The sequence below is a fragment of the Balaenoptera borealis genome (assembly GCF_965194805.1).
Source record: "Balaenoptera borealis genome assembly, chromosome: 2".
Taxonomy (NCBI): domain Eukaryota; kingdom Metazoa; phylum Chordata; class Mammalia; order Artiodactyla; family Balaenopteridae; genus Balaenoptera; species Balaenoptera borealis.
The window spans coordinates 141,113,016-141,132,757 of NC_138867.1; positions in this window are offsets into that span (position 1 = coordinate 141,113,016).

Consider the following 19,742-nt stretch of genomic DNA (forward strand, 5'->3'; position numbering starts at 1 on the left):
GACACCTGCTTTCTAAAAAAATTCTGGGGTGGAAAATCGACCAAAAATTTCAAAAGAGGGCAACCTTCCAAGAACACAATTTCAAGAGTTCTATTGTACTCCCAATTGTTTCCTTTTTTTTAACAGAAAAGAAAACGGTGGAGAAAAATGATGAGTTTTACGAATTTTCAAAGACATGCAAACCCAAATTACAAAAACCTATCAGCTCACAGCAGCCAGAAGGGCCATTAGCATAAATGCTGCAAACAATAAATGCTGAAGCGATTGTGGAGAAATGCGTACCCTCGATTCTAAGGGGGACGTGGTAAGAGCCACTAATGAAAACACAAAGAAGGTGCTTTGCAAAGGGAAACACGGTGCTACCAGTCAATCAATCACACCCACTGCTGGGCCTATCACCTGAGAAAATGAGAATCGAAAAGTCACAGCCTGGCAATCCTGCACTCCAACAATATTTACCATAGCCAACACTTGGAAGCATTGAACATGTCCATCAACCGAGGAATGCACAAAGTAGAAGTGGTCCACGTACACAGTGGAAAATTACTCCAATAAAAAATAAAAATTAAATGTAAAAATCCAACAAAAGTAAGGAGACATCAGCTTGTGTGGGTTTGTCCGGGCACACTCCACTCTAATTTATAACCGAGAAACACCACAGGCCGCAAGGGCTTTTCCCTAGTTACCAGGGTGGGGGACATAGAAAGGCTGCCGCCCTCTGGCAGTTACCTGCAAAAGCAGCTTTAAAGCCTGTGCTAATGGTCACTTCATAGGAACAAGTACTGCAGAACTGTAAATGAAACAGGCCCTCAAAATGGCTTGAGGGAGGTAAAGGCCAAAACATTTCAAACTGTGACACATACTTAAAGAGAACACTTTGAAGAACTAAGGGGTAATCACAGCTTGAAAAATAGAAAAGGACATGCCTTAAAGCTCAATTTCAACAGATTATGTGGCACATTCGAATTCAACCACAGAGAGGTATCAGCTCACACTTGTCAGAATAACCATCAGCAAGAAAACTACAAACAATAAATGCTGAAGGTGTTGTGGAGAAATGCATACCCTCAACATCAAAGGGGACGTAACTTGGAAAGGGCCACGAATGAGAACAGAATGGAGGTGCCTTAAAAAGGTAAACATTGAGCTACCATATGATCCAGCAGGCCCACTCCTCGACGTATAACCTAAGAAGAGAGAATTGGAAAGACACAGGCAGGCAAATCTGCATTGCACACCATTACAATAGCCAAGATATGGAAGTAACCAAAAAGTCCAGCAACAGATGGATGGACAAAGAAGAACTCCTCCATGTACAGATGGAATATTCGCTAGTGAAAAAAATGAAACAATGCTATTTGAAGCACCATAGATGAGTCTAGACGTAATCACGCCACGTGTAGTAAGTGAGAAAGCAAAAGGCACATATCCTATCATATCACTTTTAAGAGTTACTTAAAAATTGATACCAATGAAGATATTTCCACAGAGAAAGGCAATCACAGATTCATTAAAAAACTTATGGTTCACCAAATAGAAAGGGATGAGGATTGGATACATTGCCACATTGGGGTTAACAGAGATATACAAACCATGTGAAATATATAACCACCAAAGACGTACGGAAGACCAGGAGAAGACTACTCAACATTGTGTCATAACCTACATGGGAAAAGGATGCGAGGAAGAATAGATACATGTATATGTGTGAAAGAACCACATCTTGCACACCTAGAACAAACAAACCATTGTAATCATATTTACTGGGATAAAAAAATAAAAAGTAAACTACAAATATGAACAAGAAGTAATGAGACATAAACTTAAAGGGCTTTTCCCTGGCACATTCCATTCTAATTTACAACCTAGAACACCACTTCCATTAAGGCTCTGTTTCCCTAGTAACCAAATATGGTAAAGGGGAAATGCTGCCACCTTGTGGCCGTTTCCTGCAAGAACAGCTTTAAACTCACAGCTAATGGTCACTTCACATTCCCAAGGACTCAGGGCTGTAAAGGACACCTGCCCTAAAAAATTGTGCTGAAGGAGGGAATGGACAAAACAATTCAAAACAGGCAAATGTTTCAAGAAGAGAGTAGGAAGAGTTAAGTTTTACTCACGCTCTTTTAAAAAAAAGGAAAATGGATAAAAGCTCAACCTCAGGGAGTGTTAGACCCATGCAATCTAATCTACAAAAAGTTTCAACTTACACCAGTCGACTGACCTTGAGCAAAAAGTCTACAAACAATAAATGCTGAAGGGGTTTTAGGGAACTGTGTACCCTCTACCTGCTGGTGAGACGTAAAGGGGTAACAGCCAATAATGAGAACAGAAAGGAGCTGTGTTTAAAAGTAAAAATGGAGGTACCATTCAATCCAGCAGGCGCGCCAATGGACCTCTCACTTGAGAAGACAAGAATCGAGAAGACACAGGCCGCAAAAGTTGCAGTGCAGCCTTATTCACAATAGCCAAGACAGTGAAGCAATCAAAATGTCCAACAACCGGTAAATGGATAAAGAAGAAGTGGTCCATGTACACAATGGAATAATAGCCATGGAAAACAATGAACCACTGCTCTCTGAGGCACCACAAATGAGTCTGGAGATAATCACAAAACATGAGGTACGTCGGAAAGCAAAAGACCTGTATTCTATGATATCACTTATAGGCGTTATCTAATAACTGACACAAAGGAACATATTTCCACAGAGAAAGACACTCACAGACTTAGAAAACAAACTATGCTCATCTAAAAGGAAAGGTGGGGGGAAGGGATAAATTAAGATTAGTGTTACTATACGTATACAAACACATATTATATACATATCTCAAAAAGACCAACCATATAGCAAGGGAGGTCTGCGGAACCCTCAGTAACATTTTACATGGGAAGAGGATCTGTACTTGAATAGACATATATAATGTACAAACGAACCAGATGGTGTACACCTAGGACAAACAATATTCTAAGCTTTACCCCAATTTAAAAAAAATTTAAAACCAAGAAGAAATAATGAGACATAAACTTATGGGGCTTTCTCCATGCACATTCCAATGTAATTTACAAACTAGGAACACGACTTCCAGAAAGGCTCTGCTGCCCTAGTACCCAGATATGGGAATGGAGATAAGCTTCCTGCTTGAGGCCACTTCCTCCAACAGCAGCTTTAAACCCATTGCTAAAGGTCACTAAATATTCACCAAACTTGCAGTTCGGTAAAAGACACCTGCTTTCTAAAAAAATTCTGGGGTGGAAAATCGACCAAAAATTTCAAAAGAGGGCAACCTTCCAAGAACACAATTTCAAGAGTTCTATTGTACTCCCAATTGTTTCCTTTTTTTTAACAGAAAAGAAAACGGTGGAGAAAAATGATGAGTTTTACGAATTTTCAAAGACATGCAAACCCAAATTACAAAAACCTATCAGCTCACAGCAGCCAGAAGGGCCATTAGCATAAATGCTGCAAACAATAAATGCTGAAGCGATTGTGGAGAAATGCGTACCCTCGATTCTAAGGGGGACGTGGTAAGAGCCACTAATGAAAACACAAAGAAGGTGCTTTGCAAAGGGAAACACGGTGCTACCAGTCAATCAATCACACCCACTGCTGGGCCTATCACCTGAGAAAATGAGAATCGAAAAGTCACAGCCTGGCAATCCTGCACTCCAACAATATTTACCATAGCCAACACTTGGAAGCAATGAACATGTCCATCAACCGATTAATGCACAAAGTAGAAGTGGTCCACGTACACAGTGGAAAATTACTCCAATAAAAAATAAAAATTAAATGTAAAAATCCAACAAAAGTAAGGAGACATCAGCTTGTGTGGGTTTGTCCGGGCACACTCCACTCTAATTTATAACCGAGAAACACCACAGGCCGCAAGGGCTTTTCCCTAGTTACCAGGGTGGGGGACATAGAAAGGCTGCCGCCCTCTGGCAGTTACCTGCAAAAGCAGCTTTAAAGCCTGTGCTAATGGTCACTTCATAGGAACAAGTACTGCAGAACTGTAAATGAAACAGGCCCTCAAAATGGCTTGAGGGAGGTAAAGGCCAAAACATTTCAAACTGTGACACATACTTAAAGAGAACACTTTGAAGAACTAAGGGGTAATCACAGCTTGAAAAATAGAAAAGGACATGCCTTAAAGCTCAATTTCAACAGATTATGTGGCACATTCGAATTCAACCACAGAGAGGTATCAGCTCACACTTGTCAGAATAACCATCAGCAAGAAAACTACAAACAATAAATGCTGAAGGTGTTGTGGAGAAATGCATACCCTCAACATCAAAGGGGACGTAACTTGGAAAGGGCCACGAATGAGAACAGAATGGAGGTGCCTTAAAAAGGTAAACATTGAGCTACCATATGATCCAGCAGGCCCACTCCTCGACGTATAACCTAAGAAGAGAGAATTGGAAAGACACAGGCAGGCAAATCTGCATTGCACACCATTACAATAGCCAAGATATGGAAGTAACCAAAAAGTCCAGCAACAGATGGATGGACAAAAAAGAACTCCTCCATGTACAGATGGAATATTCGCTAGTGAAAAAAATGAAACAATGCTATTTGAAGCACCATAGATGAGTCTAGACGTAATCACGCCACGTGTAGTAAGTGAGAAAGCAAAAGGCACATATCCTATCATATCACTTTTAAGAGTTACTTAAAAATTGATACCAATGAAGATATTTCCACAGAGAAAGGCAATCACAGATTCATTAAAAAACTTATGGTTCACCAAATAGAAAGGGATGAGGATTGGATACATTGCCGCATTGGGGTTAACAGAGATATACAAACCATGTGAAATATATAACCACCAAAGACGTACGGAAGACCAGGAGAAGACTACTCAACATTGTGTCATAACCTACATGGGAAAAGGATGCGAGGAAGAATAGATACATGTATATGTGTGAAAGAACCACATCTTGCACACCTAGAACAAACAAACCATTGTAATCATATTTACTGGGATAAAAAAATAAAAAGTAAACTACAAATATGAACAAGAAGTAATGAGACATAAACTTAAAGGGCTTTTCCCTGGCACATTCCATTCTAATTTACAACCTAGAACACCACTTCCATTAAGGCTCTGTTTCCCTAGTAACCAAATATGGTAAAGGGGAAATGCTGCCACCTTGTGGCCGTTTCCTGCAAGAACAGCTTTAAACTCACAGCTAATGGTCACTTCACATTCCCAAGGACTCAGGGCTGTAAAGGACACCTGCCCTAAAAAATTGTGCTGAAGGAGGGAATGGACAAAACAATTCAAAACAGGCAAATGTTTCAAGAAGAGAGTAGGAAGAGTTAAGTTTTACTCACGCTCTTTTAAAAAAAAGGAAAATGGATAAAAGCTCAACCTCAGGGAGTGTTAGACCCATGCAATCTAATCTACAAAAAGTTTCAACTTACACCAGTCGACTGACCTTGAGCAAAAAGTCTACAAACAATAAATGCTGAAGGGGTTTTAGGGAACTGTGTACCCTCTACCTGCTGGTGAGACGTAAAGGGGTAACAGCCAATAATGAGAACAGAAAGGAGCTGTGTTTAAAAGTAAAAATGGAGGTACCATTCAATCCAGCAGGCGCACCAATGGACCTCTCACTTGAGAAGACAAGAATCGAGAAGACACAGGCCGCAAAAGTTGCAGTGCAGCCTTATTCACAATAGCCAAGACAGTGAAGCAATCCAAATGTCCAACAACCGGTAAATGGATAAAGAAGAAGTGGTCCATGTACACAATGGAATAATAGCCATGGAAAACAATGAACCACTGCTCTCTGAGGCACCACAAATGAGTCTGGAGATAATCACAAAACATGAGGTACGTCGGAAAGCAAAAGACCTGTATTCTATGATATCACTTATAGGCGTTATCTAATAACTGACACAAAGGAACATATTTCCACAGAGAAAGACACTCACAGACTTAGAAAACAAACTATGCTCATCTAAAAGGAAAGGTGGGGGGAATGTATAAATTAAGATTAGTGTTACTATACGTATACAAACACATATTATATACATATCTCAAAAAGACCAACCATATAGCAAGGGAGGTCTGCGGAACCCTCAGTAACATTTTACATGGGAAGAGGATCTGTACTTGAATAGACATATATAATGTACAAACGAACCAGATGGTGTACACCTAGGACAAACAATATTCTAAGCTTTACCCCAATTTAAAAAAAATTTAAAACCAAGAAGAAATAATGAGACATAAACTTATGGGGCTTTCTCCATGCACATTCCAATGTAATTTACAAACTAGGAACACGACTTCCAGAAAGGCTCTGCTGCCCTAGTACCCAGATATGGGAATGGAGATAAGCTTCCTGCTTGAGGCCACTTCCTCCAACAGCAGCTTTAAACCCATTGCTAAAGGTCACTAAATATTCACCAAACTTGCAGTTCGGTAAAAGACACCTGCTTTCTAAAAAAATTCTGGGGTGGAAAATCGACCAAAAATTTCAAAAGAGGGCAACCTTCCAAGAACACAATTTCAAGAGTTCTATTGTACTCCCAATTGTTTCCTTTTTTTTTAACAGAAAAGAAAACGGTGGAGAAAAATGATGAGTTTTACGAATTTTCAAAGACATGCAAACCCAAATTACAAAAACCTATCAGCTCACAGCAGCCCGAAGGGCCATTAGCATAAATGCTGCAAACAATAAATGCTGAAGCGATTGTGGAGAAATGCGTACCCTCGATTCTAAGGGGGACGTGGTAAGAGCCACTAATGAAAACACAAAGAAGGTGCTTTGCAAAGGGAAACACGGTGCTACCAGTCAATCAATCACACCCACTGCTGGGCCTATCACCTGAGAAAATGAGAATCGAAAAGTCACAGCCTGGCAATCCTGCACTCCAACAATATTTACCATAGCCAACACTTGGAAGCAATGAACATGTCCATCAACCGATTAATGCACAAAGTAGAAGTGGTCCACGTACACAGTGGAAAATTACTCCAATAAAAAATAAAAATTAAATGTAAAAATCCAACAAAAGTAAGGAGACATCAGCTTGTGTGGGTTTGTCCGGGCACACTCCACTCTAATTTATAACCGAGAAACACCACAGGCCGCAAGGGCTTTTCCCTAGTTACCAGGGTGGGGGACATAGAAAGGCTGCCGCCCTCTGGCAGTTACCTGCAAAAGCAGCTTTAAAGCCTGTGCTAATGGTCACTTCATAGGAACAAGTACTGCAGAACTGTAAATGAAACAGGCCCTCAAAATGGCTTGAGGGAGGTAAAGGCCAAAACATTTCAAACTGTGACACATACTTAAAGAGAACACTTTGAAGAACTAAGGGGTAATCACAGCTTGAAAAATAGAAAAGGACATGCCTTAAAGCTCAATTTCAACAGATTATGTGGCACATTCGAATTCAACCACAGAGAGGTATCAGCTCACACTTGTCAGAATAACCATCAGCAAGAAAACTACAAACAATAAATGCTGAAGGTGTTGTGGAGAAATGCATACCCTCAACATCAAAGGGGACGTAACTTGGAAAGGGCCACGAATGAGAACAGAATGGAGGTGCCTTAAAAAGGTAAACATTGAGCTACCATATGATCCAGCAGGCCCACTCCTCGACGTATAACCTAAGAAGAGAGAATTGGAAAGACACAGGCAGGCAAATCTGCATTGCACACCATTACAATAGCCAAGATATGGAAGTAACCAAAAAGTCCAGCAACAGATGGATGGACAAAGAAGAACTCCTCCATGTACAGATGGAATATTCGCTAGTGAAAAAAATGAAACAATGCTATTTGAAGCACCATAGATGAGTCTAGACGTAATCACGCCACGTGTAGTAAGTGAGAAAGCAAAAGGCACATATCCTATCATATCACTTTTAAGAGTTACTTAAAAATTGATACCAATGAAGATATTTCCACAGAGAAAGGCAATCACAGATTCATTAAAAAACTTATGGTTCACCAAATAGAAAGGGATGAGGATTGGGTACATTGCCGCATTGGGGTTAACAGAGATATACAAACCATGTGAAATATATAACCACCAAAGACGTATGGAAGACCAGGAGAAGACTACTCAACATTGTGTCATAACCTACATGGGAAAAGGATGCGAGGAAGAATAGATACATGTATATGTGTGAAAGAACCACATCTTGCACACCTAGAACAAACAAACCATTGTAATCATATTTACTGGGATAAAAAAATAAAAAGTAAACTACAAATATGAACAAGAAGTAATGAGACATAAACTTAAAGGGCTTTTCCCTGGCACATTCCATTCTAATTTACAACCTAGAACACCACTTCCATTAAGGCTCTGTTTCCCTAGTAACCAAATATGGTAAAGGGGAAATGCTGCCACCTTGTGGCCGTTTCCTGCAAGAACAGCTTTAAACTCACAGCTAATGGTCACTTCACATTCCCAAGGACTCAGGGCTGTAAAGGACACCTGCCCTAAAAAATTGTGCTGAAGGAGGGAATGGACAAAACAATTCAAAACAGGCAAATGTTTCAAGAAGAGAGTAGGAAGAGTTAAGTTTTACTCACGCTCTTTTAAAAAAAAGGAAAATGGATAAAAGCTCAACCTCAGGGAGTGTTAGACCCATGCAATCTAATCTACAAAAAGTTTCAACTTACACCATTCGACTGACCTTGAGCAAAAAGTCTACAAACAATAAATGCTGAAGGGGTTTTAGGGAACTGTGTACCCTCTACCTGCTGGTGAGACGTAAAGGGGTAACAGCCAATAATGAGAACAGAAAGGAGCTGTGTTTAAAAGTAAAAATGGAGGTACCATTCAATCCAGCAGGCGCACCAATGGACCTCTCACTTGAGAAGACAAGAATCGAGAAGACACAGGCCGCAAAAGTTGCAGTGCAGCCTTATTCACAATAGCCAAGACAGTGAAGCAATCCAAATGTCCAACAACCGGTAAATGGATAAAGAAGAAGTGGTCCATGTACACAATGGAATAATAGCCATGGAAAACAATGAACCACTGCTCTCTGAGGCACCACAAATGAGTCTGGAGATAATCACAAAACATGAGGTACGTCGGAAAGCAAAAGACCTGTATTCTATGATATCACTTATAGGCGTTATCTAATAACTGACACAAAGGAACATATTTCCACAGAGAAAGACACTCACAGACTTAGAAAACAAACTATGCTCATCTAAAAGGAAAGGTGGGGGGAATGTATAAATTAAGATTAGTGTTACTATACGTATACAAACACATATTATATACATATCTCAAAAAGACCAACCATATAGCAAGGGAGGTCTGCGGAACCCTCAGTAACATTTTACATGGGAAGAGGATCTGTACTTGAATAGACATATATAATGTACAAACGAACCAGATGGTGTACACCTAGGACAAACAATATTCTAAGCTTTACCCCAATTTAAAAAAAATTTAAAACCAAGAAGAAATAATGAGACATAAACTTATGGGGCTTTCTCCATGCACATTCCAATGTAATTTACAAACTAGGAACACGACTTCCAGAAAGGCTCTGCTGCCCTAGTACCCAGATATGGGAATGGAGATAAGCTTCCTGCTTGAGGCCACTTCCTCCAACAGCAGCTTTAAACCCATTGCTAAAGGTCACTAAATATTCACCAAACTTGCAGTTCGGTAAAAGACACCTGCTTTCTAAAAAAATTCTGGGGTGGAAAATCGACCAAAAATTTCAAAAGAGGGCAACCTTCCAAGAACACAATTTCAAGAGTTCTATTGTACTCCCAATTGTTTCCTTTTTTTTAACAGAAAAGAAAACGGTGGAGAAAAATGATGAGTTTTACGAATTTTCAAAGACATGCAAACCCAAATTACAAAAACCTATCAGCTCACAGCAGCCAGAAGGGCCATTAGCATAAATGCTGCAAACAATAAATGCTGAAGCGATTGTGGAGAAATGCGTACCCTCGATTCTAAGGGGGACGTGGTAAGAGCCACTAATGAAAACACAAAGAAGGTGCTTTGCAAAGGGAAACACGGTGCTACCAGTCAATCAATCACACCCACTGCTGGGCCTATCACCTGAGAAAATGAGAATCGAAAAGTCACAGCCTGGCAATCCTGCACTCCAACAATATTTACCATAGCCAACATTTGGAAGCAATGAACATGTCCATCAACCGATTAATGCACAAAGTAGAAGTGGTCCACGTACACAGTGGAAAATTACTCCAATAAAAAATAAAAATTAAATGTAAAAATCCAACAAAAGTAAGGAGACATCAGCTTGTGTGGGTTTGTCCGGGCACACTCCACTCTAATTTATAACCGAGAAACACCACAGGCCGCAAGGGCTTTTCCCTAGTTACCAGGGTGGGGGACATAGAAAGGCTGCCGCCCTCTGGCAGTTACCTGCAAAAGCAGCTTTAAAGCCTGTGCTAATGGTCACTTCATAGGAACAAGTACTGCAGAACTGTAAATGAAACAGGCCCTCAAAATGGCTTGAGGGAGGTAAAGGCCAAAACATTTCAAACTGTGACACATACTTAAAGAGAACACTTTGAAGAACTAAGGGGTAATCACAGCTTGAAAAATAGAAAAGGACATGCCTTAAAGCTCAATTTCAACAGATTATGTGGCACATTCGAATTCAACCACAGAGAGGTATCAGCTCACACTTGTCAGAATAACCATCAGCAAGAAAACTACAAACAATAAATGCTGAAGGTGTTGTGGAGAAATGCATACCCTCAACATCAAAGGGGACGTAACTTGGAAAGGGCCACGAATGAGAACAGAATGGAGGTGCCTTAAAAAGGTAAACATTGAGCTACCATATGATCCAGCAGGCCCACTCCTCGACGTATAACCTAAGAAGAGAGAATTGGAAAGACACAGGCAGGCAAATCTGCATTGCACACCATTACAATAGCCAACATATGGAAGTAACCAAAAAGTCCAGCAACAGATGGATGGACAAAGAAGAACTCCTCCATGTACAGATGGAATATTCGCTAGTGAAAAAAATGAAACAATGCTATTTGAAGCACCATAGATGAGTCTAGACGTAATCACGCCACGTGTAGTAAGTGAGAAAGCAAAAGGCACATATCCTATCATATCACTTTTAAGAGTTACTTAAAAATTGATACCAATGAAGATATTTCCACAGAGAAAGGCAATCACAGATTCATTAAAAAACTTATGGTTCACCAAATAGAAAGGGATGAGGATTGGATACATTGCCACATTGGGGTTAACAGAGATATACAAACCATGTGAAATATATAACCACCAAAGACGTACGGAAGACCAGGAGAAGACTACTCAACATTGTGTCATAATCTACATGGGAAAAGGATGCGAGGAAGAATAGATACATGTATATGTGTGAAAGAACCACATCTTGCACACCTAGAACAAACAAACCATTGTAATCATATTTACTGGGATAAAAAAATAAAAAGTAAACTACAAATATGAACAAGAAGTAATGAGACATAAACTTAAAGGGCTTTTCCCTGGCACATTCCATTCTAATTTACAACCTACAACACCACTTCCATTAAGGCTCTGTTTCCCTAGTAACCAAATATGGTAAAGGGGAAATGCTGCCACCTTGTGGCCGTTTCCTGCAAGAACAGCTTTAAACTCACAGCTAATGGTCACTTCACATTCCCAAGGACTCAGGGCTGTAAAGGACACCTGCCCTAAAAAATTGTGCTGAAGGAGGGAATGGACAAAACAATTCAAAACAGGCAAATGTTTCAAGAAGAGAGTAGGAAGAGTTAAGTTTTACTCACGCTCTTTTAAAAAAAAGGAAAATGGATAAAAGCTCAACCTCAGGGAGTGTTAGACCCATGCAATCTAATCTACAAAAAGTTTCAACTTACACCATTCGACTGACCTTGAGCAAAAAGTCTACAAACAATAAATGCTGAAGGGGTTTTAGGGAACTGTGTACCCTCTACCTGCTGGTGAGACGTAAAGGGGTAACAGCCAATAATGAGAACAGAAAGGAGCTGTGTTTAAAAGTAAAAATGGAGGTACCATTCAATCCAGCAGGCGCACCAATGGACCTCTCACTTGAGAAGACAAGAATCGAGAAGACACAGGCCGCAAAAGTTGCAGTGCAGCCTTATTCACAATAGCCAAGACAGTGAAGCAATCCAAATGTCCAACAACCGGTAAATGGATAAAGAAGAAGTGGTCCATGTACACAATGGAATAATAGCCATGGAAAACAATGAACCACTGCTCTCTGAGGCACCACAAATGAGTCTGGAGATAATCACAAAACATGAGGTACGTCGGAAAGCAAAAGACCTGTATTCTATGATATCACTTATAGGCGTTATCTAATAACTGACACAAAGGAACATATTTCCACAGAGAAAGACACTCACAGACTTAGAAAACAAACTATGCTCATCTAAAAGGAAAGGTGGGGGGAATGGATAAATTAAGATTAGTGTTACTATACGTATACAAACACATATTATATACATATCTCAAAAAGACCAACCATATAGCAAGGGAGGTCTGCGGAACCCTCAGTAACATTTTACATGGGAAGAGGATCTGTACTTGAATAGACATATATAATGTACAAACGAACCAGATGGTGTACACCTAGGACAAACAATATTCTAAGCTTTACCCCAATTTAAAAAAAAATTAAAACCAAGAAGAAATAATGAGACATAAACTTATGGGGCTTTCTCCATGCACATTCCAATGTAATTTACAAACTAGGAACACGACTTCCAGAAAGGCTCTGCTGCCCTAGTACCCAGATATGGGAATGGAGATAAGCTTCCTGCTTGAGGCCACTTCCTCCAACAGCAGCTTTAAACCCATTGCTAAAGGTCACTAAATATTCACCAAACTTGCAGTTCGGTAAAAGACACCTGCTTTCTAAAAAAATTCTGGGGTGGAAAATCGACCACAAATTTCAAAAGAGGGCAACCTTCCAAGAACACAATTTCAAGAGTTCTATTGTACTCCCAATTGTTTCCTTTTTTTTAACAGAAAAGAAAACGGTGGAGAAAAATGATGAGTTTTACGAATTTTCAAAGACATGCAAACCCAAATTACAAAAACCTATCAGCTCACAGCAGCCAGAAGGGCCATTAGCATAAATGCTGCAAACAATAAATGCTGAAGCGATTGTGGAGAAATGCGTACCCTCGATTCTAAGGGGGACGTGGTAAGAGCCACTAATGAAAACACAAAGAAGGTGCTTTGCAAAGGGAAACACGGTGCTACCAGTCAATCAATCACACCCACTGCTGGGCCTATCACCTGAGAAAATGAGAATCGAAAAGTCACAGCCTGGCAATCCTGCACTCCAACAATATTTACCATAGCCAACACTTGGAAGCAATGAACATGTCCATCAACCGATTAATGCACAAAGTAGAAGTGGTCCACGTACACAGTGGAAAATTACTCCAATAAAAAATAAAAATTAAATGTAAAAATCCAACAAAAGTAAGGAGACATCAGCTTGTGTGGGTTTGTCCGGGCACACTCCACTCTAATTTATAACCGAGAAAAACCACAGGCCGCAAGGGCTTTTCCCTAGTTACCAGGGTGGGGGACATAGAAAGGCTGCCGCCCTCTGGCAGTTACCTGCAAAAGCAGCTTTAAAGCCTGTGCTAATGGTCACTTCATAGGAACAAGTACTGCAGAACTGTAAATGAAACAGGCCCTCAAAATGGCTTGAGCGAGGTAAAGGCCAAAACATTTCAAAATGTGACACATACTTAAAGAGAACACTTTGAAGAACTAAGGGGTAATCACAGCTTGAAAAATAGAAAAGGACATGCCTTAAAGCTCAATTTCAACAGATTATGTGGCACATTCGAATTCAACCACAGAGAGGTATCAGCTCACACTTGTCAGAATAACCATCAGCAAGAAAACTACAAACAATAAATGCTGAAGGTGTTGTGGAGAAATGCATACCCTCAACATCAAAGGGGACGTAACTTGGAAAGGGCCACGAATGAGAACAGAATGGAGGTGCCTTAAAAAGGTAAACATTGAGCTACCATATGATCCAGCAGGCCCACTCCTCGACGTATAACCTAAGAAGAGAGAATTGGAAAGACACAGGCAGGCAAATCTGCATTGCACACCATTACAATAGCCAAGATATGGAAGTAACCAAAAAGTCCAGCAACAGATGGATGGACAAAGAAGAACTCCTCCATGTACAGATGGAATATTCGCTAGTGAAAAAAAGGAAACAATGCTATTTGAAGCACCATAGATGAGTCTAGACGTAATCACGCCACGTGTAGTAAGTGAGAAAGCAAAAGGCACATATCCTATCATATCACTTTTAAGAGTTACTTAAAAATTGATACCAATGAAGATATTTCCACAGAGAAAGGCAATCACAGATTCATTAAAAAACTTATGGTTCACCAAATAGAAAGGGATGAGGATTGGATACATTGCCACATTGGGGTTAACAGAGATATACAAACCATGTGAAATATATAACCACCAAAGACGTACGGAAGACCAGGAGAAGACTACTCAACATTGTGTCATAACCTACATGGGAAAAGGATGCGAGGAAGAATAGATACATGTATATGTGTGAAAGAACCACATCTTGCACACCTAGAACAAACAAACCATTGTAATCATATTTACTGGGATAAAAAAATAAAAAGTAAACTACAAATATGAACAAGAAGTAATGAGACATAAACTTAAAGGGCTTTTCCCTGGCACATTCCATTCTAATTTACAACCTAGAACACCACTTCCATTAAGGCTCTGTTTCCCTAGTAACCAAATATGGTAAAGGGGAAATGCTGCCACCTTGTGGCCGTTTCCTGCAAGAACAGCTTTAAACTCACAGCTAATGGTCACTTCACATTCCCAAGGACTCAGGGCTGTAAAGGACACCTGCCCTAAAAAATTGTGCTGAAGGAGGGAATGGACAAAACAATTCAAAACAGGCAAATGTTTCAAGAAGCGAGTATGAAGAGTTAAGTTTTACTCACGCTCTTTTAAAAAAAAGGAAAATGGATAAAAGCTCAACCTCAGGGAGTGTTAGACCCATGCAATCTAATCTACAAAAAGTTTCAACTTACACCAGTCGACTGACCTTGAGCAAAAAGTCTACAAACAATAAATGCTGAAGGGGTTTTAGGGAACTGTGTACCCTCTACCTGCTGGTGAGACGTAAAGGGGTAACAGCCAATAATGAGAACAGAAAGGAGCTGTGTTTAAAAGTAAAAATGGAGGTACCATTCAATCCAGCAGGCGCACCAATGGACCTCTCACTTGAGAAGACAAGAATCGAGAAGACACAGGCCGCAAAAGTTGCAGTGCAGCCTTATTCACAATAGCCAAGACAGTGAAGCAATCCAAATGTCCAACAACCGGTAAATGGATAAAGAAGAAGTGGTCCATGTACACAATGGAATAATAGCCATGGAAAACAATGAACCACTGCTCTCTGAGGCACCACAAATGAGTCTGGAGATAATCACAAAACATGAGGTACGTCGGAAAGCAAAAGACCTGTATTCTATGATATCACTTATAGGCGTTATCTAATAACTGACACAAAGGAACATATTTCCACAGAGAAAGACACTCACAGACTTAGAAAACAAACTATGCTCATCTAAAAGGAAAGGTGGGGGGAATGTATAAATTAAGATTAGTGTTACTATACGTATACAAACACATATTATATACATATCTCAAAAAGACCAACCATATAGCAAGGGAGGTCTGCAGAACCCTCAGTAACATTTTACATGGGAAGAGGATCTGTACTTGAATAGACATATATAATGTACAAACGAACCAGATTGTGTACACCTAGGACAAACAATATTCTAAGCTTTACCCCAATTTAAAAAAAATTTAAAACCAAGAAGAAATAATGAGACATAAACTTATGGGGCTTTCTCCATGCACATTCCAATGTAATTTACAAACTAGGAACACGACTTCCAGAAAGGCTCTGCTGCCCTAGTACCCAGATATGGGAATAGAGATAAGCTTCCTGCTTGAGGCCACTTCCTACAACAGCAGCTTTAAACCCATTGCTAAAGGTCACTAAATATTCACCAAACTTGCAGTTCGGTAAAAGACACCTGCTTTCTAAAAAAATTCTGGGGTGGAAAATCGACCAAAAATTTCAAAAGAGGGCAACCTTCCAAGAACACAATTTCAAGAGTTCTATTGTACTCCCAATTGTTTCCTTTTTTTTAACAGAAAAGAAAACGGTGGAGAAAAATGATGAGTTTTACGAATTTTCAAAGACATGCAAACCCAAATTACAAAAACCTATCAGCTCACAGCAGCCCGAAGGGCCATTAGCATAAATGCTGCAAACAATAAATGCTGAAGCGATTGTGGAGAAATGCGTACCCTCGATTCTAAGGGGGACGTGGTAAGAGCCACTAATGAAAACACAAAGAAGGTGCTTTGCAAAGGGAAACACGGTGCTACCAGTCAATCAATCACACCCACTGCTGGGCCTATCACCTGAGAAAATGAGAATCGAAAAGTCACAGCCTGGCAATCCTGCACTCCAACAATATTTACCATAGCCAACACTTGGAAGCAATGAAAATGTCCATCAACCGATTAATGCACAAAGTAGAAGTGGTCCACGTACACAGTGGAAAATTACTCCAATAAAAAATAAAAATTAAATGTAAAAATCCAACAAAAGTAAGGAGACATCAGCTTGTGTGGGTTTGTCCGGGCACACTCCACTCTAATTTATAACCGAGAAACACCACAGGCCGCAAGGGCTTTTCCCTAGTTACCAGGGTGGGGGACATAGAAAGGCTGCCGCCCTCTGGCAGTTACCTGCAAAAGCAGCTTTAAAGCCTGTGCTAATGGTCACTTCATAGGAACAAGTACTGCAGAACTGTAAATGAAACAAGCCCTCAAAATGTCTTGAGGGAGGTAAAGGCCAAAACATTTCAAAATGTGACACATACTTAAAGAGAACACTTTGAAGAACTAAGGGGTAATCACAGCTTGAAAAATAGAAAAGGACATGCCTTAAAGCTCAATTTCAACAGATTATGTGGCACATTCGAATTCAACCACAGAGAGGTATCAGCTCACACTTGTCAGAATAACCATCAGCAAGAAAACTACAAACAATAAATGCTGAAGGTGTTGTGGAGAAATGCATACCCTCAACATCAAAGGGGACGTAACTTGGAAAGGGCCACGAATGAGAACAGAATGGAGGTGCCTTAAAAAGGTAAACATTGAGCTACCATATGATCCAGCAGGCCCACTCCTCGACGTATAACCTAAGAAGAGAGAATTGGAAAGACACAGGCAGGCAAATCTGCATTGCACACCATTACAATAGCCAACATATGGAAGTAACCAAAAAGTCCAGCAACAGATGGATGGACAAAGAAGAACTCCTCCATGTACAGATGGAATATTCGCTAGTGAAAAAAATGAAACAATGCTATTTGAAGCACCACAGATGAGTCTAGACGTAATCACGCCACGTGTAGTAAGTGAGAAAGCAAAAGGCACATATCCTATCATATCACTTTTAAGAGTTACTTAAAAATTGATACCAATGAAGATATTTCCACAGAGAAAGGCAATCACAGATTCATTAAAAAACTTATGGTTCACCAAATAGAAAGGGATGAGGATTGGATACATTGCCACATTGGGGTTAACAGAGATATACAAACCATGTGAAATATATAACCACCAAAGACGTACGGAAGACCAGGAGAAGCCTACTCAACATTGTGTCATAACCTACATGGGAAAAGGATGCGAGGAAGAATAGATACATGTATATGTGTGAAAGAACCACATCTTGCACACCTAGAACAAAGAAACCATTGTAATCATATTTACTGGGATAAAAAATAAAAAGTAAACTACAAATATGAACAAGAAGTAATGAGACATAAACTTAAAGGGCTTTTCCCTGGCACATTCCATTCTAATTTACAACCTAGAACACCACTTCCATTAAGGCTCTGTTTCCCTAGTAACCAAATATGGTAAAGGGGAAATGCTGCCACCTTGTGGCCGTTTCCTGCAAGAACAGCTTTAAACTCACAGCTAATGGTCACTTAACATTCCCAAGGACTCAGGGCTGTAAAGGACACCTGCCCTAAAAAATTGTGCTGAAGGAGGGAATGGACAAAACAATTCAAAACAGGCAAATGTTTCAAGAAGAGAGTAGGAAGAGTTAAGTTTTACTCACGCTCTTTTAAAAAAAAGGAAAATGGATAAAAGCTCAACCTCAGGGAGTGTTAGACCCATGCAATCTAATCTACAAAAAGTTTCAACTTACACCAGTCGACTGACCATGAGCAAAAAGTCTACAAGCAATAAATGCTGAAGGGGTTTTAGGGAACTGTGTACCCTCTACCTGCTGGTGAGACGTAAAGGGGTAACAGCCAATAATGAGAACAGAAAGGAGCTGTGTTTAAAAGGAAAAATGGAGGTACCATTCAATCCAGCAGGCGCACCAATGGACCTCTCACTTGAGAAGACAAGAATCGAGAAGACACAGGCCGCAAAAGTTGCAGTGCAGCCTTATTCACAATAGCCAAGACAGTGAAGCAATCAAAATGTCCAACAACCGGTAAATGGATAAAGAAGAAGTGGTCCATGTACACAATGGAATAATAGCCATGGAAAACAATGAACCACTGCTCTCTGAGGCACCACAAATGAGTCTCGAGATAATCACAAAACATGAGGTAAGTCGGAAAGCAAAGGACCTATATTCTATGATATCACTTATAGGCGTTATCTAATAACTGACACAAAGGAACATATTTCCACAGAGAAAGACACTCACAGACTTAGAAAACAAACTATGCTCATCTAAAAGGAAAGGTGGGGGGAATGGATAAATTAAGATTAGTGTTACTATACGTATACAAACACATATTATATACATATCTCAAAAAGACCAACCATATAACAAGGGAGGTCTGCGGAACCCTCAGTAACATTTTACATGGGAAGAGGATCTGTACTTGAATAGACATATATAATGTACAAACGAACCAGATGGTGTACACCTAGGACAAACAATATTCTAAGCTTTACACCAATTAAAAAAAATTTTAAAACCAAGAAGAAATAATGAGACATAAACTTATGGGGCTTTCTCCATGCACATTCCAATGTAATTTACAAACTAGGAACACGACTTCCAGAAAGGCTCTGCTGCCCTAGTACCCAGATATGGGAATGGAGATATGCTTCCTGCTTGAGGCCACTTCTTACAACAGCAGCTTTAAACCCATTGCTAAAGGTCACTAAATATTCACCAAACTTGCAGTTCGGTAAAAGACACCTGCTTTCTAAAAAAATTCTGGGGTGGAAAATCGACCACAAATTTCAAAAGAGGGCAACCTTCCAAGAACACAATTTCAAGAGTTCTATTGTACTCCCAGTTGTTTCCTTTTTTTTAACAGAAAAGAAAACGGTGGAGAAAAATGATGAGTTTTACGAATTTTCAAAGACATGCAAACCCAAATTACAAAAACCTATCAGCTCACAGCAGCCAGAAGGGCCATTAGCATAAATGCTGCAAACAATAAATGCTGAAGCGATTGTGGAGAAATGCGTACCCTCGATTCTAAGGGGGACGTGGTAAGAGCCACTAATGAAAACACAAAGAAGGTGCTTTGCAAAGGGAAACACGGTGCTACCAGTCAATCAATCACACCCACTGCTGGGCCTATCACCTGAGAAAATG